General features: G+C 37.7%; 1 protein-coding gene across 4 annotated transcripts in view; it reads left to right on the top strand.

Moving 5' to 3' along the window:
• Positions 1 to 25,839, top strand: part of NRG3 (neuregulin 3) — a 1,101,798-nt gene that overhangs the window by 90,796 nt on the left and 985,163 nt on the right. The gene's annotated exons all lie outside the window — the stretch shown is intronic.

Raw genomic sequence — 25,839 nt, 5'->3', positions numbered from 1 at the left:
CAGCTTCCATCTGGCTCTCTCTCTTTGGGAATGCTTGCTCTAGGGCAAGCCATGCACCATGAGGCAAGGAAGCTCAAACTAGTCCACAGGGAGGGACCATACAGAGAGGCTGACATGGAGAAGCAGTGAGGTTCCCAACTCAAGCCAGAATCCACTGCCATAGATATGAATGAACAAGACTTCAGTTCCTTCCTACCCCCAGCTTTTGAGTCATGTAGCTGAGGGCCTAGATGCTCTGGGGCAGAGAATGCCACTAAACTTTGGGTAATTTTTATGTAGTTCTCAGGGAGGAAGAAATTTTCTTCTGCCCATCTTGGTTCTTCTGGCTGGTCTAAGAATTAAATTGACATGAGACAGATTAACAGGAGAAAATCAAACAAAAGTTTAATAACATGTATACATGGGAGAGACCCAGGAGAATTTAGTAACTCCCCAAAATGGCTGAAACCCTCACCTTAAATGTCATCTTCAGTTAAAGGGAAAAGAGGATGTTGGGTAGTGGTTTTTGGGACTTCAAAGAGGGGGAAGAAATTAACATGGAAATTGAAAAGTGAATGTTTGGTAAATAAGTGTTTGTTGGACCATGTAGAGACAGTGAGACACAGAGTGGACTCTCATATCTAGGCCCTGCTGAGTTTCCCCCACTATACTTAACCCATATTCTTTGCAGATGTCTCTGGTGATAGCTCTATTCTAGGAACAGGCCCTCTATGTAAATTCTTTTAGGCAGATAGGGGGAAGGTCAAAGTTTCTTCCTGAGTCTTTTGGGCCTTGATTGTTTTCAGCTCAAATTAATCTGCTTACCAAAGAGACATTTTGGGTGGCAAATTTTGCTCCCCTACACAGCCATAGTAACTGGACCATTGCTAAAAATACACTATCCATCCTGATTCCTCTTATTCACTCACCATTCACATCAGTACATCTTATAACTCTACTTTCAAAATATAGCCTGCATGTTGACTACTTCTTAACTCCCCCATGGCTGGTCCTGAAATACTGCACACATTTTGTAACTATTATCTCTTTCCCCTACATAGATTATATTCTCCAGGTAGAAGCCAGATAAATCTTTTAGAAACGTGAATGAGATCATGTCTCTTGCTCAAAACCTCAAATGTCTTCCTATCACATTTAACATACTACTAAACACCTTACCATCCCCTATCAGGCCCTAAGTTATCTCATGCTTGTCTTTTTCCCTGAATTCTCTCCTACCACTCTTCTGCAGACTCACAATGCTCAAGCCACACTAACCTCTTACTCTTCCTTAAAACATCCATTTCTGAGCCAGAGATAGATAACAGCAGCATACATGCCTGCCCTTCCATAATCATGGGATTGCTTCTGGGTCTGTGATGTCCAGGTTGCTTTACACCCATGAGATTAATTTTTACCAATGATATGGTATTTCTTGGATGGTGTTTTTAGGAAACAAGTGTGCTGCCTCCACTCTCCAGACACAAAGCACTCTGTAGCCCTAGGCAGTTGCAAAATTGCAAGGTGGAAGGAGCCTGGGTCCCTGAATCACCATGTGGAAAAAAGCTGTCTATCAACCAGGAACACCTGCATCTAACTGAGTGAAACTTCCTTTGTTAAATTACTGAAGTTCTAGGGTTTATTCATTGTAGCAGCTGGTATTTCCCTACCTAATACAACGTTATTCCCTCAAAAGCCTTTATACATTCTACTGTTTCTGCCTGGAGGACCCTTCCCGCACATCTTTCAGGACCCTGCTCCCATTTAAGATAGTCCATTCTCCTACTCCCACTCACACACAGATGTACTTTCTATACAATTACCCTGCTTTATTTACTTTATAGTACTTATCGTTATCTGAAATATTACTTATGTATTTTGTTTGACCTTTGCCTCTACTAGAATGTAAGGTTCATAATGGCAGGGACCTCATCTGTTTTTTTGTTACTTTATCCCCAGCACCTATGTGGTTCCTGGCATGTAGCCAGTGCTCTGCAAATCTTTGTAGAATAGATGGATGGGAGGAAATTAAGTTAGCATCACTCAGTGAATCATTCAACTTCTTTGTGCCTTACTTCCCACAGCTGTCAAATGGGGATGAGAATATCTATTTCGTGGAGTAGATGTGATAACTAAACACAATATGTATGTGACCTGCTGAACCTTTGATGGCTTTACAGATAAATATGTGTTCTCCTTTCTCTGATTTGTTCTTATGAAAGTTTAGGGGGAAAATAATTGTGAACCTTAACATTTCTAATCCTAAATAATTGAGGAAACTATTGACATACTTGGCCAAACTATTGACATACTTGGCCTTAGTCTCATAGGGCGGTCTTTCTGGATTGGAGTAGTCAATGACTAAGAGCTGTTTACACTGTTACAACTGAGGGTTTGTTAGGTACTCTGACACATACTAAAGCAGAAGATTCTACAGCCCTGGCAAATGTTTTGACCATCACACCATCTCTAAATGCTATGTTAGATTGGCCACATTCTATTCTGACTGTGTTGTGCAAGTTCTGCCTTTATTCATTTCTGTGTGGACCATGAGTTCACGGTTTGGGGGAGAGGGCGGTGTGTGTATGACAAATCTTTGTTTATTCAGATCTCCAGGAAGCAAATAGAATTTTTGCAGAGTGACCAATTCAGGAAAAAAACATGTTTATAAGCCATTGTTATTTTGTTTTCTAATTAAAAAATTATGAATAAAACATGTGAATTTCCTTGTAATACTGAAAAATACTGGGCAAACATGACATTCTCTTTTCACTCTTTTGTTTCCTGTTCCAGGCAAAGTTGGAACTGTTCAGTAATTTACTGGGTGAATATCCAAAGGAGGTGATACCGCTTCCAAGGGGGCAAAGATTTGTTTTTGGAAGGAGTGAAAAATTTCTACTCTTTTTATGTATAACATATAGTCATACAATATGTAAACAGATATACAATATATCTGAGGTATTAAAATTTCATGGTGGGGATTTTACGAGGGAGTGATTAGGAAATATATATCTTAAGAGGCTCCTTAGGGGTCTGATAATGAAAATAATGGTTCATAAACATTTGTTTAATGTTTCCTCTCAAGTCCCCCTTTATGCACCTACACAAAATATATAGGTATACATATTTTTATTGCTGACTTTCATAGTCATTAGAGAAATAATACTGATTATATTTTATATAACTTTTTATTTTATTTCATTTAGGTCTCCACCAAATTTTTGGCAGGTTTTTATATCCTGTAAATGGATGGCCTATACTTTATTTTGTTTTATTTTTTTAACTTTTTATTTGATTTTGGAGTATAGCTGATTAACAGTGTTGTGATAGTTTCAGGTGCAAAGCAAAGTGACTTAGCCATACATATACATGTATCCATTCTCCCCCAGACTCCCCTTGGATGGCCTATACTTTAGACATTACCCTGCTGGTGGACATCTCGTGATTGCAGTGTTAATAGACATTGTCCTGCATTCTCTTCCCCCTTTTGTCCTTTCTAAGAAATCTCATTTTAATCTGTTGTCTACCACTCCCCTGTGCAGTCATGGACCTCTGAGGAACCTGATGTCACCTAACCTTTAGGAGTGGGCCTGAATAATGGAAGAGCATTTCTGTCCTTTTGCCATGGGTTTTGCAGGAATGGGCAAAGGAAAGCCATTGGGGCCAAAGAGAAACAAGGAAAATTCTGCTCAGGGGTTCTGGGATGGAGAATCTAGTTACTTTCTCTTCCATTAAAAATGAATAAGGAAGAATGTTTCACAGTCATTTCTGGAAGCCATCTGATGATCATAAGGAGACCCAACCTTACAGTAAAGCAGTGCTGTAGATGTCACAGTAGGGAAATGGAGAAACTGAACTGCATTGTGTCATCACTGTGCTGCTGATGCAACTAACCATGAAACAGACCCTCCCCCGAGACTTCCCAGTATATGAAATCATGTATTTCCTCATTCATTCTTGTACATATTTATATGTGTGTTCATATATGAAATTTTCTTCAGAAAAATTCTTGGAACTGTATTTGCTGGGTCAAAGACTTCCACTTTTCATTTAATTTCAGTGATTGTTTCTTTGATTTACAGAAGGGTTTTTTGTTTGTTTGTTTGGGTTGTTTTGTTTTGTTTTGTCTTCACATGAATTGAGTCTTTTCAATTCTGCCTTCTCGGTTGTGTCTTGCTTAGAAGAACTTTCCCAATCCAATATTATAAATAGTTTCCACTATTCTCTTTTGGTAATTTCATAATTTTACTTTTTATGGTGTAAACTGTGTAGAGTTCTTGTACATTTGTTTGTAGGTGTGTGTAAATGCAATGTATATATGTAACTTTATTCATTTTTTTCCCTAAATCAATGAATACCTCATTTCCACATCACTATTTTTTGAGTACTCCTTTCTTTTCTTATTGATTTAGAGTTCTCAATTTCATACACTACATTAGTGTATATGGAAGGATTTGTTTCTAGATTATCCAGCAGATTACATTCATATCTCTGCATTTCCTTGTGCCTATATTACCCTCTATTAATTACTCTAATTTCTTTGTTTTGTGATATGGAGCACATCTTCATTCATGATCACGCTCCGTGTTTTTCCTTAAAAATTTTTCTTGCTGTGATGTGTTTTAATTCAAAACTAGAATAGTTTTAGTGAGTTCTGGGGTGGATGAGCAGGAAGATGTGTGGATATTCTTATTTAAGACTTTACTTATGTAACTGCATAGATGACTATAACTTGAACAAATTCTCATAGATATTTCTTTAGCTAGTAAACATATTCGTATCTAAGCCTTTTTAAGAAGTAACTTAAAAGCAACTTTTTTTTTTTAACCCTTCCACTCTCACATCTGTATGGCACATTATAATTTACAATGTTTGTTTGAATTTTCTGATTTCTTCTTTAAAGGAGTCACATGAAATGTTTGTCATCATAATGCTCATCTTCAGAAGTGAAAACTGAATCTCAGAAAATTAAATGATTGACTTAATGTTATCCAGCAGGGTAGTAGAAGTAATGGGACTAGAAGTAGTGTATTTCATTCAGTGCAGTGAGTGAATGTTTCAGTGATTAGAACGAACTAGTTTGGTATCAAGCATTATACTAGGCTTTGAGGATATAGAGATGTATAAGGTTCATTTCATACCCTCCTTGCAGCCCAGATCTTCCTTTGCCATGGTTGCTGGATCTCTTCTTTGCTTGAGCAAAGCAGGGCAGGGAAGGTAACTCACAGGAACATCCCCCATCACCTGATTTCAGACTTGATGGAGCGCAACACTTCCTATCTCAGGGCAGTGACACCCTCTGCTAATTCCTGGCTTCAGAGAAGAATCTCTAACGACTCCTAATCAACGGAGTTGCCTCTAATGTTATCCTCGTCTGGATCCTTCTGATTTGCACGACCACAACTTGGTATTCAAAATTCAATCTTGGGTTTTCTGGCAATGCTAGTGGGGCCCACAGGAGCTCACCACTGGCTTACCTGCTCCTGCTAAACTAACACTACTGTCCTGCTTAATAAACTAGAACTAGAATTTCAACTCTTTTAACTCTATTCGGAATGCTGTAATGAAGGAGGCATGACTTGAGTTTGGAAATGTGGTGGCGAACTATCCATAGGTGAATTAACATGGATAATTTAAATACACAGCATGGATAATGAAGAACTGAAAGTTTGACTTTATCCTCTAAGAAGAGGATAAGGTTTATTTTCTCTTCCCTGTATACTTCATACAGTAAATACTATAAATAAAAAAATTTGATACCCTGGTTCTGTGGATACAGTTCCATGATTTACAGTAGTTATGTCTGGCCATCTCAGTCTGTCATATTACAATGTAAATGCTTTGAGGACAGGGACAGCTTCTGAGTTGGCTTCACCTCTATGCTTCCAAAGACACCGTCGCTGGGCTTTAGCATTGACTGTTTGCTAAGTGAATGGATGGATGAAGACTCCTTTGCACTTCACACTTATATCTCAATTTGCTTTATTTTTATATTCATTTATTAAGCCATACGGTGTAAAACTTCAGATAACGATATTGACGCATCACTTTTCACATCCTCTGTGATGACATTTTGCCAGTTAGCAGGATGCAGGGGAAAAATCAGAAGGGAAACAAATTTAACTGTGTCAGTTTCAGGCAGCTGTTCTTTGTTTGTAAGGTCTGTGATGAAATTGGACATCATTCAGCAAATTTGGTATTAATTAGGTACTAGCATTAGCTGGTAATTTTTGGTCCTGTTGGCGTACAAGGAGTTTGCTTTGTACGAATCTATCCCACAAGAAGCACTCTCTTAGAGAGCAGAAGCAAAACGTTTTATATTTCCTTCAAGTTCCTGCTCAGAGAAAGTCATTGTCAGATAAGGAGAGGCAGCATGGTCTGGTGCACGGCTCCACAGAGTGGAACCTTTGTATCTTCACCTGGAGGTTTATTTAAAGTGCACACTCAGGACTGTACTCCAGACCTGCTAAATTAAAACCTCTGGGGGGTGGGGCCCAGTATAGTCTGTGTTTTAACAAGTCTACTGTGTGATTCTGATGAATGCTAAAGATTGAGAATCTTTACTGGAAAAAAGCAGAGGGTCTGAATCAGCCAAACCTGGATTGGAATTTTTAATTATTTAAAAAATTTTGATTGTAATAAAATTTGCCATTAATTGTGTGATTTTAATCAAGTTATTTAAGATTTTGAGCCTTGGTTTCTTCATCTATAAATTGTGGAGATTGATACTTCCTTCCCCTCACCAGCTTTATTGAGATATAATTGACATATAACATTCAGTAAGTTTATTCATTCTGTTGATTTGACATACGTATCTATTGCAAAAAGATTACCATCCTTAGCACTAGCTAACATGTCCATCAAGTCACATAATTGCCATTTGTATGTGTGTGTTGAGAACATTTAAGATCTACTCACTTAGCAACTTTCAAGTATGTATACAGTATTGTTAACCATAGTGTCTATGCTAAGCATTAGATCCTCAGAAATTATTCATCTTATATCTGGAAGTTTGTACTCTTTGACCAACATCTCCTCTTTTCTCCCACCAACCCCAGCCCCTGGTAACCACAATTCTAGTCTGTTTCTGTGAGTTTGGCTTTTTAAGGTTCTAAGGAAAGTGATGTCATATTCACTTCCTTGATTTGTTAAATGAGCTGTAAAAAAATCCTACTGGATCTGCTTTTAGAAGCCAGTGAACACATGTAGGACTGTCTTTCTCCCTTCCTATTGCCTCCATCATGCTATGAATTCTAAATTAGAAATCGTAATTTTTCATCCTATGAGATGTATCATTACATATGATATACGTTTTCTAGACCCTGACCTTGGACCTGGTACTTTTCTGTCAAAACAAAACAAAACAAAACAAAACAAAAACTCATTTACTTATGTATTTTACTTCAGAAATCCCAGATAGAAATGTGTGCTCTCATCTTCCTAAAGATAGTTGTCCTGGTAACAGCCATGTGAATCAGGGATGTTCCAGGTATCTGTTGCTGCAAACAAGCTACCTCAAAACTTTGTAGTTAAAAATGACCATTTTATTTTAACGACATGCTCACGAGTTTGTGGGTCAGAAATTCAGGAAAAGCATGGCTAAGGGGTTAGTCTCTGATGTGTGGCCTCAGCTGGGGTGGCTGGGGCTGGAGGAGTCTGTCCAAGAAGGCTCCTTCAGTTAGATATTCAGCCTCCTCAGTGCTGCTTGGCCTCGCTCTCCATATGGCATCTCATCCTCCCGGGTCTGGCTGCTTGGCTTGGGATCCCCACAGCATGGTGGTCTCAGGAAAGATGCAGTTCTTGCACAGTACTTTCAAGAAGTAAGAAGTGGAAGCTAAGGCCTTTGTCCAGAACTGGCACACCTTCCAGTATATTAAATAGTTCCAAGAGTCACAGAGGCAGCCCATATTCAAGGGAGAGGAGAAAGAGATTCCACGTCTTGATGTGTGATGAGTGGCAAGTACCAATGCAGAATACACAGAATGGGAGATGTGGTTCTGCCCATTTTTGGGCATTTTGCCCAGTTCACTGCAAGGGGAGCGGAGAGTGGATAGTATGTTGTTCCTTAGCATATAACTATTACCAAAAATGTAAAATAAGTTGAATCTAGGCATTACATTGAAATGTAAATACATACATTTAAATCATATTTGTTATCTACATTCTCCCTTTTAATCCTTAGCAATTAAATTTAAGATTGATGTCAATTGAGTTGCTTGTGTAAGAGTAGACTGTCATCCCTCCATCCATCTAGCCTTTGCTTGGACTTTGTCTTACACTATGGAACACGTGTTCACAGTGCACAAGGCATTGCTAAGCATTGTTGCTTTGTCAATGTGAAAGCCTCGCCCATGCCCTCAGGACATGTAACCTTACAGCTCTGTGGTAGAGTTACATGCTTTGATGCTGAAAGAAGTAACATTTTCATTACTTTATTTGTGCTCCCTCAGTTGTGTGTTACGTTACTCACAAAGAAGCAGAGAAAATGTGTGTCCTATTCCACCTCCAACCCAGGAAGTATTAATCATTCTGTCATCTGTGTTTTCATAGCATTTAGATTATTACATTATTTTCATGCTGATTAGTTTATTTTCAATCATACAAGAAATAAACGAGTACATTCTGTTTATAAAAAATTCAAACAAAATAAATTCTTCTGTTCGTCTAAATACATGTCTTTTTCTCACCCTAGTCCCTTCCCAGAGATAAGCAATCTTATGTTTTGTATGTAGCCCTCCAAACATTTTCTCTGCATCTGTACACATATGTGTGTGTGTGTATAATTTATTCAAATGGATGCAAATTCTACATACTGTATTATGATTTTATTTATTTATGACTTGGCGAGGGTTATATATAGATCAACTTTACCCTTTTAAACATCTGCATAGATTCCTTTGTGTGACCCTCTAGCAGTGAGTTGAACTATTCCCCCTCTGGATGGACACAGATAGCTTCCAGGTTTTCAATGAATACAACGAAGTCCAAGTAAACATTTCTGACATAGCTCTTTGTGCAGCTGGGTCAGTATGTGACCAGGTCTTATCAAAAGTATTGCCAGATTGCCTTTATAGGCAATCTGCTTCATAGATGCTGGCCCACAGATCCTCATCAACACTGCATATTGTGTAATATTTTCGAAGTTTTGCATATTTGATAGGACAAATAGATATATCTTTTTGTTTTCTTTCTTTTTTCCAGATCATAAGTGAGGTGTCACATATTTTCTTATTAAACATTTGTGTATTGAACATTTGTATCTCCTCTTCTGTGATTATGTCTTGCCCATTTTGTTTTCTTTATTTTTATTTTTTAATTTTTATTTTTTGGTATGCGGGCCTCTCACTGTTGTGGCCTCTCCCGTTGCGGAGCACAGGCTCCGGACGCACAGGCTCAGCGGCCATGGCTCACGGGCCCAGCCGCTCTGCGGCATGTGGGATCTTCCCGGACCGGGTCACGAACCCGTGTCCCCTGCATTGGCAGGTGGACTCTCAACCACTGCGTCACCAGGGAAGCCCTGTCTTGCCCATTTTGTTATGGATCCCATATAGGTGTATGTGTTTCCCTGGACGATCTTAATTTTCTTCCATTGCTAATTTTATTTCTATTCCTGGGCCAATAACACATTTTGATTCCTATAGCATATAAAATTATATAAATATATGTATATGCATGCATGCATTATATGTACATGTGAATATATATTACAATATTTTAATGTATGCATTCACCTATGTCATATTTACAAACTACATCCTGAACATCATTCATCATCAAGCATTAAAAATACAGGGGTAAACCAAGTAGACAATGAACTGTGTTCCTGAGGAATTTCAGGAGTTTTCCGGGTATTTTCTCTCCTGAGAAAAATCTGTTGATCTATCTTCATAATTTATCATCTATCAACCCATATGTTCTTCCATCCATTTATCTAATAACCACCTATATAGGGCTTACCATGTGTTAAGCACTAGTCTAAATGCTTTATGAATATGAACTTTTTTATGTCTTGATTTCCCTATTAGGCAGGTACTCTAGTCTTATTATCCCTTTTTTTATATGAAGAAACTGAGCCACAGAGAAGTTGAGGTATTTACCTAGGACCTTCCATGTAGTAAGTAGCAGATCTATAATTTGGACCTAGGAAATCTTGTCTGGTTTTAGATTTTATATTGTTTCTTTCATATATTTAAAATAAAATTTTAAATTTTAGTATTTGTCATATTTCATAGAAAACTCTTGGGATTTTGATAGACATAGTTGGGTATTTAATAATTTATTAGACATATGTATAATATTGAATCTTCCCATTTAGTTCTTTAGTAGGGCTTCATTAAATCATTTCTGCTTTTATGTCCTTTACATAATTTTGTCATGCTCCTTAATTGTTAAATTTATCCCCAGGTATTTTTTAATTTGGTGTTGATATAAATGGGATCTTTATAATATCATCTAATTCCTTTTCAGTGTAATAGGAAATATAATTTTTGTATGTTGATCTTGAATCAGGATATTTTGCTGAATTTTTTTGGTTGTTGTTCAGTAGTTTGTCAGTTGTCTCGGACATTCTAAGAGACAAAAATAGTGTTTTGTTTCTTCCTTTCAAATATTTACAACTAATTTCTTTTTCTTACATTATTATTAATCTAGATATTTATTAAAATGTTGAATATCTGATGGAATAGGGATATCTTGTGCTGTTTTGAACAATAATAGAAATGCTGACTTTTTCCTCAACATTTAGTTTGTTTACTTTACCTTTATATGGATACCGTTTATCAATTTACGTAGTTTTGTCTTATTTCTAGTATGTTATTTTTTATTTTTTATTTTTTTGCGGTACGCGGGCCTCTCACTGCTGTGGCCTCTCTCGTTGCGGAGCACAGGCTCAGGACGCGCAGGATCAGTGGCCACGGCTCACGGGCCCAGCTGCTCCGCAGCATGTGGGATCCTCCTGGACCGGGGCACGAACCCGTGTCCCCTGCATCGGCAGGCGGACCCTCAACCACTGTGCCACCAGGGAAGCCCCTGTTAAGAATTTTTAATCAAGAACTGGCTTTGAGTTACATAAATGTTTTTCAGCAACTTCAGAGGTTATGATAGGTTTTTTTTACTTAAATCAATTAATGAAGTGAATTATGTTAATATATTATTAAATGTTGAATCATCCATCCTGGTTTTTCTTTTAAAATCTCTATCTGGTCATAATATGTTCTTTTAATATACTACTGATTTTTTGTTAATACTTCATTTTATATACATATATCATCTTTTTATAATAGGTGAGAATGGCCTATTTTCTTTTTTAATCCTTTTCTGGTTTTGGTGTCAGGATTAAGCTGGCTTGGTCAAATTAGTTGATTTTTCCCATATTTTCTATTCTTGAAAATAAGTTTTCTAATACAAGACTTATTAGGACCTGAAGTCTGATAGCATGTCTTGATGTCTTCTTTAAAAGTAATCCAATTTCCTCATTGGTTATTATTTTATTCCATTTATATAATTCTCCTTAAACCAATTTTATTTCATTTATTTATTTTTTTAAATTGGACTCCATGTTTGATCTGTTTCTTTGATTTTAACCGTTGCTTTTTTAAAAAAAATTATTTATTTATTTTATTTTTGTCTGTGTTGGGTCTTCATTTCTGTGCGAGGGCTTTCTCTAGTTGCGGCAAGTGGGGGCCACTCTTCTTCGCGGTGTGCGGGCCTCTCACTGTCGCGGCCTCTCTTGTTGCGGAGCACAGGCTCCAGACACTCAGGCTCAGTAGTTGTGGCTCACGGGCCTAGTTACTCCGCGGCATGTGGGATCTTCCCAGACCAGGGCTCGAACCCGTGTCCCCTGCATTGGCAGGCAGACTCTGAACCACTGTGCCACCAGGGAAGCCCCCCAATTTTAGCTATGGATGTTTTCCTAGAAAATTAGTCCTGTCTTCCAGGTTGTCAGTTGTATTTGTTTGAAATTACTCACAGTAAAATTAAAATTTTTATAAAATTACATATTGCATATAAAATTATAAAAACATTTATATCTTACATAGTCATATTCTTTTACCTGTTCTTCATATTATGTCTGTTTTCTCTCCTTCTTGCTTTTAATATGAGATAAGCTGTGATGTTAAGATTTACTCCTCTTGGGGTTCCCTGGTGGTGCAGTGGTTAAGAGTCCGCCTGCAAACGCAGGGACCAAGGGTTCGAGCCCTGGTCCAGGAAGATCCCACATGTCGCGGAGCAACTAAGCCTGTGTGCCACAGCTACTGAGCCTGCGCTCTAGAGCCCGCGAGCCACAACTACTGAAGCCCACGTGCCTAGAGCCTGTGCTCCACAGCAAGAGAAGCCACCACAATGAGAAGCCCGTGCACTACAAAGGAGAGCAGCCCCCGCTCGCCGCAATTAAAGAAAAGCCCGCGCACAGCAATGAAGACCAACGCAGCCAAAAATAAATAAATAAAAATTTAAAAAGAAAGCATACATTAAAAAAAAATAAGATTTGCTCCTCTGATTATTGCTCTTATAAAGAGAATTTGTAACTTCTCTCATAGTATTTATTCAAACCAAGTTTTTCATCAAAATCTAATTTTAGAAGTTTTTATTTTTGTTTTGTGTATTACTTTCCAAATAGACTCTGCTCATGTTATGGGGGGGATAGATGGCGGTGGTGAGAAGTTCCTAGAGCTTGTACTCTTCCCCACTCTCGGAATTTTCTGCTTGAACACCCTTGAGCCTTCAAGGACCTGTAGGGATCCCTTACAGGAGTCTGACTGCCTAAATATTGATCACTCCTAGAGGTGGCTGTTTGGGAGCAGGGGAGGGTAAAGGATGGGCAGTTTTTGGACTTGGGAACTGAGTCGTCCACTTAGGGGTGTACCAGACTACTTGCCAGGATGGATGGAGCTGAGTTGTGAGAAGAGAAGGATTCAGGTTGCCCCGGCCCCCAGATCCCCTCTTGCACAGTTCTGAGATAGGGGGACTGGGAACCCCTCTTCCAGCTACCATGTTTTGGTGGAAACTCTGAGAATGCTAGACTTAAAAATGGCCTTTCAAGACATCATGTAATCATATTTCCAAGTTTGGGGCATGGGGCATATTTTGTTTGACAATTCTGATGTCCTGATTTATTACTTTTCAGTATTAAGATATGTATGTGAGCTTCAGTTTCTACCCTTAACCTCTAGCCACCAAATCTTAGAGGAGGGCTGGGAAAGAATTAAATTGCTGGGGAGAACAGAATCTAAAGAGGGTGATCTTTGATTCCCCCATCCCTCAAATGTTCGCTTCCCTAATCTGCACTCTCTCTTCTAATTTAGAGTTGAGTGTTTACCTTTTCTGAGGTTTGGTGAGCCAGAATCCACACTAACAGCCTTGCAGGTGGAATAAAATAGGGCAAGATTGTTACGTGTTACGGGCTGGGTACAGAAAGGTCAGATTGCAGTAGCCCTGTTTGGTGGAAGTGGTGAGGCTGCAAAGATACCTGAGTTTCTGGTGGGTGAAAAAGAGACCATCTTGCCAGATCCTTGGGAGGCTGTGCAGTAGGGCAGGAGCTACAGAGTGAACACATTGCTCAGGGCTCCAGGGAGGAAATGGCTGTTCTTCGGCTGGACCACCTGTGTCAGGGACTGGAACAAATGTTTCCTGTCTCCCCTTCCACGTCCAGCAAAGCAGCTCCTTTGAGAGCTGCTTTTGGAGGCCTACAACATAGAGGGCACCAATACCCAACATGCATTAGAGAAAAAAGCAGCTGAGAATAACGAGGCCTGTAAATGCAAATCAACATCTGTTGACCCTGAAGTAAATAGATCCCCCTTCCCACTAACACAAACACATCTGGCTCTTCTGTACTGGGTGCAGGCAGAAGGGAAGCACAGGGGAGAGCAGTGAGGGAGGGAGAACACAGGCTACCCAAGAGGTTTCTAGCCTGAACTGGCCAATCCACTGTGACCACATTTCAAAACGGAAAATGACCCAAAAAATTTTTTTTTATTATGACAAAAAAGTATTATGAGATAAACCTGAGATACTTGTATTTGACAAGATTAAGTTTTCTTTCCTATAACCGATTCACCAGATGCTAAGAATTCAGGAAGCAAATATAATATCAGTTATTAGAAAAAATAAATCATTCCATATTTGCCTATTGCTAAGTTGAGGCTATTTAATTATACCTGTTCTGTTCTCTCACATCTAAAGATTTTGAGTATGGTGTGTGTGTGTGTGTGTGTGTGTGTGTGTGTGGTGCGTGCATGTGTTTATAAGAGTGAAGGCTTGTCTTCACTGATGGTATAAATTCAGTCTCTTCATAGTACTGTCACTTCCGTCCCAGCATTTATCACGAGATACTGCTCTATTTTTAAAAACTGTCTGCCTCTTCTTTTCGAAGACTTATTAGAGGGGACTGAAATATAAATTCTAACCTTTGCTTCTATTGTAGTGCCAGACAGACACATAGTAGGTACTCAAAAAAAAAGCATAATGTATTCTGTATTTATGCTGATAATATTTCTATCCATTCATCTTGATATTTTTCCAAGACCCAGTTTGAAGATATTTTAAAAGTAACTTTCCTAGATTGTCAGTTAATACCTGTGCAGCATTTTATAGCAACAGAAGAAAAAATAAAATAGGCAATGAGGAAGGAAGTACTTTTATCTTTGTGCATATAACATAGTAAACATGACTGCGTATGGAACTGGCAATTACTGGTAAGTCAACATGTCAGAGATATGCTATTTGTTACTTGCTCTGTGAGTAATTACCCCTCTAGATATAATCAGTGTTAAAGGTAGTGAAGTGCAAAATAATTGCAAGAACAACAAGGTCTATGACTCACTTCAACTAGGTTTACAGAGTAAAAGGTTTTTTTCCCTCTCAACTTGAACATTAGCAGTTTTTATTGATTCTGTCGTTTTACAGTGGTGAAAAAGGTAATTTGCAGCTTAACCCTCAATTTCTCATTTCTATATTGCAAATTTAATTATGTTAGACATTTAAGACCATGGATTAGCATGTTTTGGGTAAATTAAATATTGAGAATCCACTATGTGCTGAGTGATGTGTAGAACAAAGGCATGGCAAAGCCAGAGATGCCTTTTGTGTAGGAAGAAGATTGTTAGACAAGCCAAAAAATAGACAGAATGTATGAAGCAAAAGTTTTCAAGATACTGGAATTCTGGCACTGCAGGACAGTGATCCTGAGAGACAGGAAACAAATGAGGAGAGTCCTATGATTGCTGTAGTTTATTGTTTTAAGGCAGTTTACCAGGTGTAGCACAGGGAAGAGAACCCAGGCAGGGCCCAGTGATCTCTTTGAGTTGAGAGATGGAGTGGAGAGTCTGGGGAGACCGTGGTAGCTGGAGTGCACAGGACAGGGTACTGCAGAGAGCAAGCTGCACAGAGAAGACTCCAAAGATCTGTCCTCTTGAGTAGTCAGTAGAGTGCTGAACAGTGCATGTATATGAGGAAACCGCTGATACCAGGAAAGAACTACCCAAAATGTTTAGTAAGAATAGTGCCAGACACTCACACTGGCCCGGGAATAGTGCCTGCCCCAGCCACCAGCCAGCCTGGAAAATCTAATTCTCAGGACATTGGAGAGAGTACTCAAAAGGGTCTTGCATTAGTCATGGGGATTAACTAGCCCTAGACTACACACTGTTCAAGTCCCACCTGAGAAAGCTTAAAACAAGATAGCAAGGATATGACACATTTCTAAGTAACTTAAATGTATCCTAGAAAAAAGCTGGAGAAGATTAAAAGAAATACAAAAATAAATATTCACATCCAACAAAGTAAAATTCACAGTGTCTGACATCCAATCAAAACCTACAAAATATACAAGAAACAGGAAAATATGATCCATGATGAGGAGAAAGATCCATTAAAATCATTCCAGAAATGACATAGAGATTAGAATTAACAGACAAGGACATAGCCACTGTATTCACACTTGACTCACAATTCCAGTTTCTGGGTATTCCCAGAGTACCCAGAATTTTAGTATGAATATGGAAATAAGTATGTTATAGTGGAAATGAAGTCAGCAATAGATCCTGTTGCAGTCTTTTTTTCCTTTCTTCATCCTTAAAAATAGTCTAGGGCATTCAGATTTCAAGAATTGCCTCCCATGACCCCCTAGACCAAATGAGGTGTTTCCTCCCCGTGCTGTTGTAATAGTCTGTAGATGTTCTCACTCACTTTGTTGCCAGGACGCTATTCATTTAATGTCTGTATACCTCACTAAGCTGTGTGTACTCCTAGTCAAATTTTAATCATCTTACTGGCCTTTCTCTAGCAACTAGATCAGTCTGTGGCACATGGTAAACTCTTAATAAAAGTTCATCAAATTAGTGGACGAATGGAGTTGCCCAGCTAATGCAATATATTTATTATTTTACATTCTTCAAGTATGCAAATTGTGTTCTCTATTGACTGAGTTCATTATTATTCTGTTTGAAGAACAGAGAAAAAAATTGTATTGTTCAGACAAATGATAACCTGTTATGTTGAGCAAATGAATAGGTGTGTTAGTCTTTTTACTACTACCATGTTTTACTAACTTTTCCAAAGTACAATTTGTCATTAATGAAAGCCAACATAACAGTATATAATCTGTTTTTATTAAAATGAAGACACTATTGTGGTTTGGAAAGTTGGTTTCTGGTTCTACAAATAAATAATTGTTTGCTCTTTTTTACTGTTTGAGCCTCAGTTTCCACGTCTACAGCATGGAGAAAATAAAAATATAAATTTATTTATTTATTTATTTATTTATTTATTTATTTTTACTTCACACAGCTATTGTGAGGATCAAATAAGCTGGATGACATGAAAGCAAAAAATGCATATTCTCTAGCAGTCAAATATTAACAGAAAATTGATACGAGGAAAACAAAATTTAGATTTAGATGGTAGAACATCTTTAAGGGAAGGAGTAAGTTTATTCTCCATGCATCTTTCAGTGCTTGTAAATGTTGCTCTCCTTTGTGGCATAATTTCAATAGTGTATGCCCTTACTTCTAGAAACCCACTGTAGAGTGCCAGACCACTCTAACTTTAAGAGCCTTGGACAGCTTCTTTATTTCATGACACAGCCCAAGTTTAAGGTAATGACCACCTAACAAAGAGAATATTAAAAACAAAATGTAAGTTTATTCCTAATCTGTATTGTACTGTCTTTATAGCCTCCTCCCAATTCATTCTTGATCTATAACATATTTCTCTATATACTTCCTGATAAGAAGTAACAATATTATCAGAAAAATAAAAGTATGTTTTCTCATCAGGATATTCCCATAGTTAAAATAATTTTGTGGACTCCCAGTGGCTTGTAGGTTTCAGCATCGGACCATTACATCTTTAAAAAAAATCCCTGGCTAAATTCAGGAAATCCAAATACCTTTGTGCCAAAGATATCACTGATTTCCTACACACAGCCTCAATGGGGGAAGTATTGCAGAGGTCAGCATTCCCATCATAACTCTATCCTAGGCACGAAAAGGAAACTCTAATATCTTGCTCCTATTGAATGGGAACATTTTTGTAAGGCACTGTCCACAGATTGCTAGAGAGCTATAAAGGAACAATTTAAAATGAGAAGAAATGCAAGCCCACGTGGGCTGAAATATCTTGGTAGCTGTCCTCTGCCCTGTCATTCGTCTCACTTAATTTTCTTTTTTGTTTAGTTTGGTGTTGGTTTTTATTTTTGCAAATGGCAAAGGTCGGTAGTAACTTGGTTTATAATAAGAGCTTACATCAGAATGTTGTGATAGTCGAGTTAAAGGAAACACAACCCGAGCCATCCCTAGAGAATCACCTGTATAAACGCACACAGGAGCCATAGTTGCAACTACATTATTCACAAAAATTACCTGTATTCCATTCAAGATGGCTATAATGCATTTTACCAGATCCAAAGTGAAAAACTGTATAAATTGACAGTTTAACCCAGGTTACAGTCAGTCACTCAGCCAGTCAGTCCAGGTTTGCCTATGCATTCCACAAATAGCCCAGCCAAGTTCAGAGTAAACATGAAAAAGGCCAGAAAGCACTAGGAGGTCACAGGTATACCTGGGTTAGGGAGTTAACCAGGCTAGAAAGGTGACTCATCATTATTTTACTCCATCCTTCCATCACCTTTCTCAGTGTTGCATGAATTTTATATATAAATAAGTAAGGATCTGATCTTAGTCAATTATCTATTCTATTTGAATTTAAAGCATTTTGTCTTTTTTTTCCCAGTCTGAAGAGAATCTGAGCTTCTTTGTTCTAGCAGGAGGTGGGGATTTTTTTTTTTTTTTCTTTACATTCTTGAAGTTAAATGGACTGGTATTGAAGACTTGGGTCTAAGATTTTTCTTCTGCCAACTGATTATATTTGTAAACGTGGGCAAGTTAGTTAATGTTTTACAAACTCATCTCATCAGTTAATGAATGCATTATCATCTCTGCCCTGTCTTCTATCTCTTGTGGCTATTGGAAGAGTCAGATAGTGAGTAGAAGCACCTCGTAACCTGAACAAATAAAAAAAAGGACAATGAGTTTTCAACTACTCCCAACATCCCAACATTCATATTTAAACCATGGCTTTGGGGTGTGCTATATTTTAAGACTGAAGAAAATGATCAACTTTTTTTTTTTTTTTTTTGTAAAGAGAGCCTTAAGGTGATAATTTGCCATAAGAAGGCATAAACACCATAACGTATACAAAATGCAGTCTGTCTCTCATGTTTTTCAGAATGTTCATTTGCTAACTCAGGTGCAAGCTATTTGTATTAGTCTGCAAGGGCTTCCATGACAAAATATTACAGGTGGCTTAAACAACAGAAATTTACTCTGTCACAGTTCTGGAGGCTAGAAGTGTAAGATCAAGGTGTTGGCAGTTTTGGTTCCATCTGAAGCCTCTCTCCTTGGCTTGCAGATGGTTGCATTCTCGCAGTGTCCTCACATGGTCTTTCCTTTGTTCATGCTCACCCCTGATGTCTCCTTGAGTGTCCAAATTTCCTCTTCTTTTAAGCACAACAGTCAGATTGGATTAATGCCCAATATAAAGGCCTCATTTGAACTCAATCAACTCTTTAAAGGCCCTATTTCCAAATACAGTCATATTCTGAGGTCTTGGGGGTGAGGGTTTTGATATATGAATTTGATGGGGGATGCAGTTCAGTCTGTAATACTATTAAATGGACGTTAAGTTTAGCAAAATGGTAAAGTTAGGAAATGATGACTTAGGAAGAAGCATAGACAGCCTACACCACCTTGCTATATTAACATGACGATGAAGGAGCCAGAATCTTAATGATTTAAAAATCTTGTTTCCTTGGTTCCTGGGCAGTGGGTCAGGAGGGCCATGTGGACTGTAGCCATGGTAGGTGGAGATGCTGATGGGTTTTTGGCTCTCCGGCCTGTTGGATACAGATGGGCCACAGCAGGGGAAAGTGCTAAATTGCCTGAATTCACTGGCACTCCGACAGTATAGCCACATCTGGAAACAAATGAACACAGAGTTTGTGGTCATATTAGCTGAACCAAAAACTTGGCTAGGAACATCAGACAATAAAGTTGAGTAGTTAAAATTAGAATGTCCTAGAATATCTAGAACCCACAGAAGCTGCTCCTTCGCTTAGATGTGGGTTGCCTTAAAGGCCTTGTCTGCTTTTCTATTCATTGGGCATACTTTCTCAGACTTGTATGCTTCAATAACACTAATATGCAAAGAACCCATATTTATACGTTTGCTTTTTCAGTTTTCTAACTTTTTTGAAATTGTATCTCATGTGAGGCCGTCGACATCTACATCTTTCACATTAACTTTCTGAGGACTAATATTGATCTATTGATTCTATTATTTTTCATTTCTTGTAAGACAAGTAATTACAAACCTATTATGTTCCTGGTCCCATACTAGGTGCTATTAATGTAGCGATGAAGTCATATTGCCTCCGTACGTAAAGGCACCTAAAATGCGGCAGAGCTGCTCAGATAAGCTCAGCCTCTCCCCTCCTTTGCTTGATTTCAGTTTATCACTGTGGTAGGCTGAATAATGACCCCCAAACATATGCACATCTTAATACTCAGAACCTGTGAATGTTTCCTTATATGGCTTAAAGGACTTTGAAGATATGATTAATTTAAAGATCTTGAGATGGGAAAATTATGCTGAATGATCCAAGTGGGCCTAATGTAATCACGATGGGTATTCAAGAAGAGTCAGCATCAGAAGGGAAGAAGGCAGTGTAATGACTGAAGCAGAGATTGGAGTGATGCACTTTGAAGAAGGAGGAGGGGGGCCACAAGCCATGGAATGCAGGCAGCCACTAGAAAAGGCTGGCTGAAAATAGGCAGGGGAACAGTCTTTCCCCTCGGAGGCCCCAAAAGGATTCAGTCCTGCTGACACCTTGACGTTAAGTCAGAGAGACTGATTTTAAACTTCTGACCTCCAGACAACAGTAAGAGAATAAATTTGTGTTGTTTTAAGACCTAAGTTTGTGGTAATTTGTTACAGTGGCAATAGGAAGTTAATACAATTACATTATCAATGAAATGTCAATTTCAAAATCTTATAGTTCTGCCTGCATTGCTTTTGCCATTGGCTTCATGTACAGTCACCACTAACTCCTGTTAATTCATGCTTCTTAGTTATTCTTAATCCTTCCTGGCCTATTTTCTTCCCACCCTTACTGTATTGCTTTAGAAACTTGGTGATCTTTCTACTGAATATTACTGTTGTTTTCCAGTAGTATCTTTTTTTTAACCTCACTCCCTCCAAACTGTCCACACTTCTTCTAAAATTGTCCTGTAAAAGCCAAATATGAACTCTTTTTCTGCTTAAAATTCTATGTTGCCTCTTGAACTTCTGTCTCATTTGCCACACTCCTTTTCATGCTTTAAGAGGCAATTTTAATATCCTCTTTTCTGTGACTCTTTCCACGGACATAAACATTTGTATTATCTTGTATTTCCAAAGCATCTTGAATCTATTTCTCTGAATAATCCTTGCCATATATATAATTTGTAGTTATTTTGTGTGTGTGTTCATTCCACCCTACCAGGTCATTAACTCTTTGATAACAGGGACTCATTCCAGGACTAAGCATCATATCTCTTTTATTATATATATATATATATATATATATTTTTTTTTTTTTTTGCCGTATGCGGGTCTCTCACTGCTGTGGCCTCTCCCATTGCGGAGCACAGGCTCTGGACACGCAGGCCCAGTGGCCATGGCTCACGGGCCCAGCCGCTCTGCGGCATGTGGGATCTTCCCGGACTGGGGCATGAACCCGTGTCCCCTGCATCGGCAGGCGGACTCTCAACCACTGCGCCACCAGGGAAGCCCTGTTTTATTATTATACATGAACAAATAAAGCTTAAAAGAATGGGTGATGAAATAGATTAACTGCAAATTCTTCTGGAGATAATATTATAAAATATATGCTAATAGTAGGAGAAAATGAAGTTAAAAAATATTTTAAAAATCTTCAAAATATGTTTTTCATTAACAGCAGAGGCATTAGAGGAAATGTATTACAATGCCCAGAAAAAATTAAGGCAAAAAGTGTGCAAAGATTTACATACGTATGTAGACATACCAATGAAGGGATCAAAGAACAAGAGAATAAATACAACATTAACATCCATGTGTGCTTACCGTGTGCCAGTACTGTTCTGAGTGCTTTGTGTGTTTTAACTCTTGTTAATTCCTTAAACAACCCTGTGAGATAGATATTGTTGTTATCCTTTTTTACAGTTTGGGAAATTGAACACAGCATTGACACAGGTAGGAAGAGATTTGCACCCAGGAAGTCAGATTCCAGAGCCCATCCTCTTACCCCACATATTCTGCTGTCTCAGCTAGGTTTTGCCACTGTGTGGGCTGTTCTGAAGTGACCCTGGGCCAAGCCTGATAGCTAGAGCTGCCCAAACTCATCTTCTGAAGTTTGCACTGGTTAGTGGCATCCTTATTTTTCAACTCCGTGTTCTGCCTGTAATGATCATCTCCTTCAAATTTACAAACACTAAAGTCTGTATAATCACTATCATTAATATTTGTAACACATTTGAACAATTTTTAGAGAAAAATGACTGTTCTCATTGTAAAGAACCCTAGCCTAGTGGGTGATTATTAATATAGGGGCATTGGGAAGTGGGTAGGAAGCAGGTAGAAGGGAGATGGAGTAGTGTCAGAGACTAATTGTCTTTAAGGCACATGATTTCAATGTAATATGCCCTAATTTAATTTTTGATGCTTTTCTCATCTTCTACTGTATTGTATAGCATAAATCAGTGTTTTTGAAAGTGCTGGTTGTGACCCATGAGTAGGTAATAAAACCAATCTTGTAGATTACAATCAGCATTTTAAAAAGGAAAAGAAAAACAGGGTGGAACAGAACAGTATAGTATAGTACAGCATAGCATAGAAATATTTGCATAAATCTGTTACCAAGAATTGCACACTTGCCAAAAATTACTGCAACAAATCACAGCTCACAAAGCGAGAGAGCCAATTAGTAGAGGGAGTGCACTGTATGTACCTACTGGGTAGAAATGGATTGTTTTATCTTTTTTTCATTAACTTATTTGATCTTCTAGCCTGTGAGAGTCGATTTGATCATCACTATAAAGAGAGTAAAATTCATTTTTATATCAGTGTAATTAGTAGTTAATTGTGAGACAAAGCCAGGAATTGTTTTTCTGTTGTGAAAAAAAGTGTTGAGATTTTCAGTCAAGCTTTGGACCATAAAATTTGAGTGTTTTTCAGAAAGAACATTATTGAATTTACAACAGCTGCAACATTTTAGTAAATATAATACAAATTGCACTCAAAAATGTATTGATTTATTAAGAAGAAAGAATGATGAATTTAAAAATATAGAGCTGTGTTCAAGTTTAGCTGCAGGATTTGGAAATGTAAATAGTGAAATATTGATAAAAATATTGACTAATAAGGAACAGTTTCCATTTTAAGCGAAAGTTTGAAAGGATAAATTTAGTACAAATTATGAAAATTAAGATACTTTAGAATAGTTTTGAAATCAAATATACGAAATCCAATTATTGACACATTTCTAAGTATTTTGTAATGATACTTTTGAAAATAAAAGCTTAAAACTTGCAAAATTAAAATACTTGGAAACAATGTTCACTGTACTTCATCAATGTCTTTTAATTATTTTCAAGGAAAGAAGAAACATAAAGTCATAGCACAATGTCTTATTTATTCCACAACTATTTATGAGAAATTCCTATGATTGCAGTTGCTTATTGGGTGGCAAAAGAGAAAACGGCACATATAACTATTGAAAACAATTTGGGCTTCCCTGGTGGCGCAGTGGTTGAGAGTCTGCCTGCTGATGCAGGGGATGCAGGTTCGTGCCCCGGTCCGGGAGGATCCCACATGCCGCGGAGCGGCTGGGCCTGTGAGCCATGGCTGCTGGGCCTGTGCGTCTGGAGCCTGTACTCCGCAACGGGAGAGGCCACAGCAGTGAGAGGCCCGCATACAGCAAAAAAAAAAAAAAAAAAAAATTTTTTTTAGCCTGTGTGAATATCATGGTATATTTTTAATGATAAATTATCTGATGAAAATGAAAACTTTATCTTGTATCATTAACCCAGTATCCCATAGTGTGACTTAGAAGCAGTGAGAACTATTTGGGGACAAAATTCAGAATAGATATGCAGTACAACCTGATGAGAGAACTGACATTGCAAAATGTGTAAAATTCCCAGGTAATGTCAAATATGTGTGGCAAAATGGCTTTTGGAGGATATGTAATATAGCTAAAATTGATCAAATGTATTTTAGAATTGGATAAGAGCATTGTTGATTAATATAAATGACTGGAAAAATTATGTATGAATTACAAGGGAAAGAGCAGCAGATATGACTAGAAAATTATCCGAAGCTACTAATAATGACCTCTTCAAAATCACTTGTTAAATTCATCTAGAAGCTTTGGTATCCAAAGATTTTGAGCTTCATCTCATGGATGTATTGAGAAATTCAGTGGAAAGTGTTTATTTTATTAAAGGAAACTCACTGAAATATTTTTCATGTATTTTGTTCAGAGATTAGAGCTACTCCATCCATATTCATATACTGTATCACACCAACAGTCTGATTATCATGACAGATAGTAGTAAACAGAGATATATGAATCAAGGGATAAGTTTCACTTTTTTTGGTTGTTATTGAAGAATAGTCTCATGATAAGTAATTTCTAAGACAATATTTAGAGTAAATCGGTATATTTAATAAACTAGAAAAAATCAGGGATAAAACAAAAATACATTCAATGTATTGACCATATCCAAGGGTGATATAGTGTAGTGTAATTTAATTCACAGAAATGCTCTAAACTAATTATTGCCATCCCTGTTTCCTTCAGTAGATGAGAGTTAGCCCAGTTTCTCTCTCATGGAACTAGTTAAGTGGTAGAGTTAAGATATGAACCAAGGTCATTAGGACTCTAAAAGCTGTGTTAGTACCACTCACTAACCCCACCTCTCCCCCAGTGGGAAAAAATGAGAGGAAACCAAGATTTCTTCACCACGTTTACTCAAATTTGACAATCAAGACAATCAACGTTTAGAAATTGGACAGAGAAGGAAGAAACATTAAAGAAACTCAAGAGTGACAGAGAGACAGGGACGGAACCAAGGAGACATGGAGGTTAGAGAAGTCCAGAGGTGAAAATGTTTAATGAAAAAGTTTGCGTCGACCATGCCGATATTGCTGAGAGGTTGAGTAGAAGGAGAACTATAGTCCTATAGTGACTTACAGGTTATTGATAACCTTGAAAAAATGACCTTCTAGAGAGACGTCAACAAGAACTAGGCTGTAGTAGGTAGAGAAATGGACAGAAGGTGAGAAAGTGGAGAAAAATGTGTAGAAAAGTCTCTCCAGGAGGCTGGTTATGAAGAAGAGCAGAGAAATGGAATTAAGTTTGAGGGAAGCTAATTGGTCAAGGGCACATTTTTTTACAGAGGGAAATGATAGACTACGTATGGATACCTAAGGGAATGATGCTGGAGAGATTGAAGATCCAAAATAAGTAGTGGAAAATGTTTGGGGCATGGAAAGGTATTTGTTATGGAATTTGTATTCCCCAAAGTTATTGTCCCTATCTTTACTCTTTAAATCACAGTCTCCTCATCTGTAAAACAGTGGAGTAGGTCTGGGTTATTTCCAAGCTTCCTTCTGACTTGAATATGCTACAAATTTATTCCTGTTAGTCATGTCTATGCTATTAAGCAGGGATGAAAAAGGGAGATGTATCCTGAGGCTGTTTACTCTCATACTAAACGTGGAAAATTTGAAGATGAATCTAAAAGATATGTAAGTCCATTTTCTCCAAGGGAATATTTTTGTGGTTCATTTATGAAGTCATCTGTATTGTTTTATATGAGAAAACTGGTTTCATCAGTTCTTTAGATTACTTATCCTCTTATAGAAATTATAATTTTTAGAAGTTGAGACTGCAACATATTCACATTGTTTTTATTGCTTTAATCTTATTTTCACTGTTTCTGCCAATTAACCATAAGATTCTGATGCAGTAGGGAGAATTCAGTAAGTTAAATTCACTAACAGCAATAAGTATCGTGAAAACATATCCATTTCTGACATATGTTAACTACCATATTTTTTTACTATTCTATGGTTTTGGAAGGTTTCAGATGAAATTCCCAGACAAGAGATTAAAATAGCCATATTAAGAACAGTTACGAAATGTATTATTGCTATTAATGCTGAAATACCTTTTATGTTATTGTCAGTATTTGAGTAGAAATTGGCTAAATTGTATTTGTCAAGGTAATTTTTTTTCTAAGGGAAATCTCATTGCTAAAAATTTAAAGAAAATAAATC

Source organism: Mesoplodon densirostris, chromosome 1, assembly GCF_025265405.1.
Source record: "Mesoplodon densirostris isolate mMesDen1 chromosome 1, mMesDen1 primary haplotype, whole genome shotgun sequence".
Classification (NCBI taxonomy): Eukaryota; Metazoa; Chordata; class Mammalia; order Artiodactyla; family Ziphiidae; genus Mesoplodon; species Mesoplodon densirostris.
The sequence above is the reverse complement of the archived record's forward strand: the minus strand, read 5'-3'. Positions and strand labels throughout refer to the sequence as shown.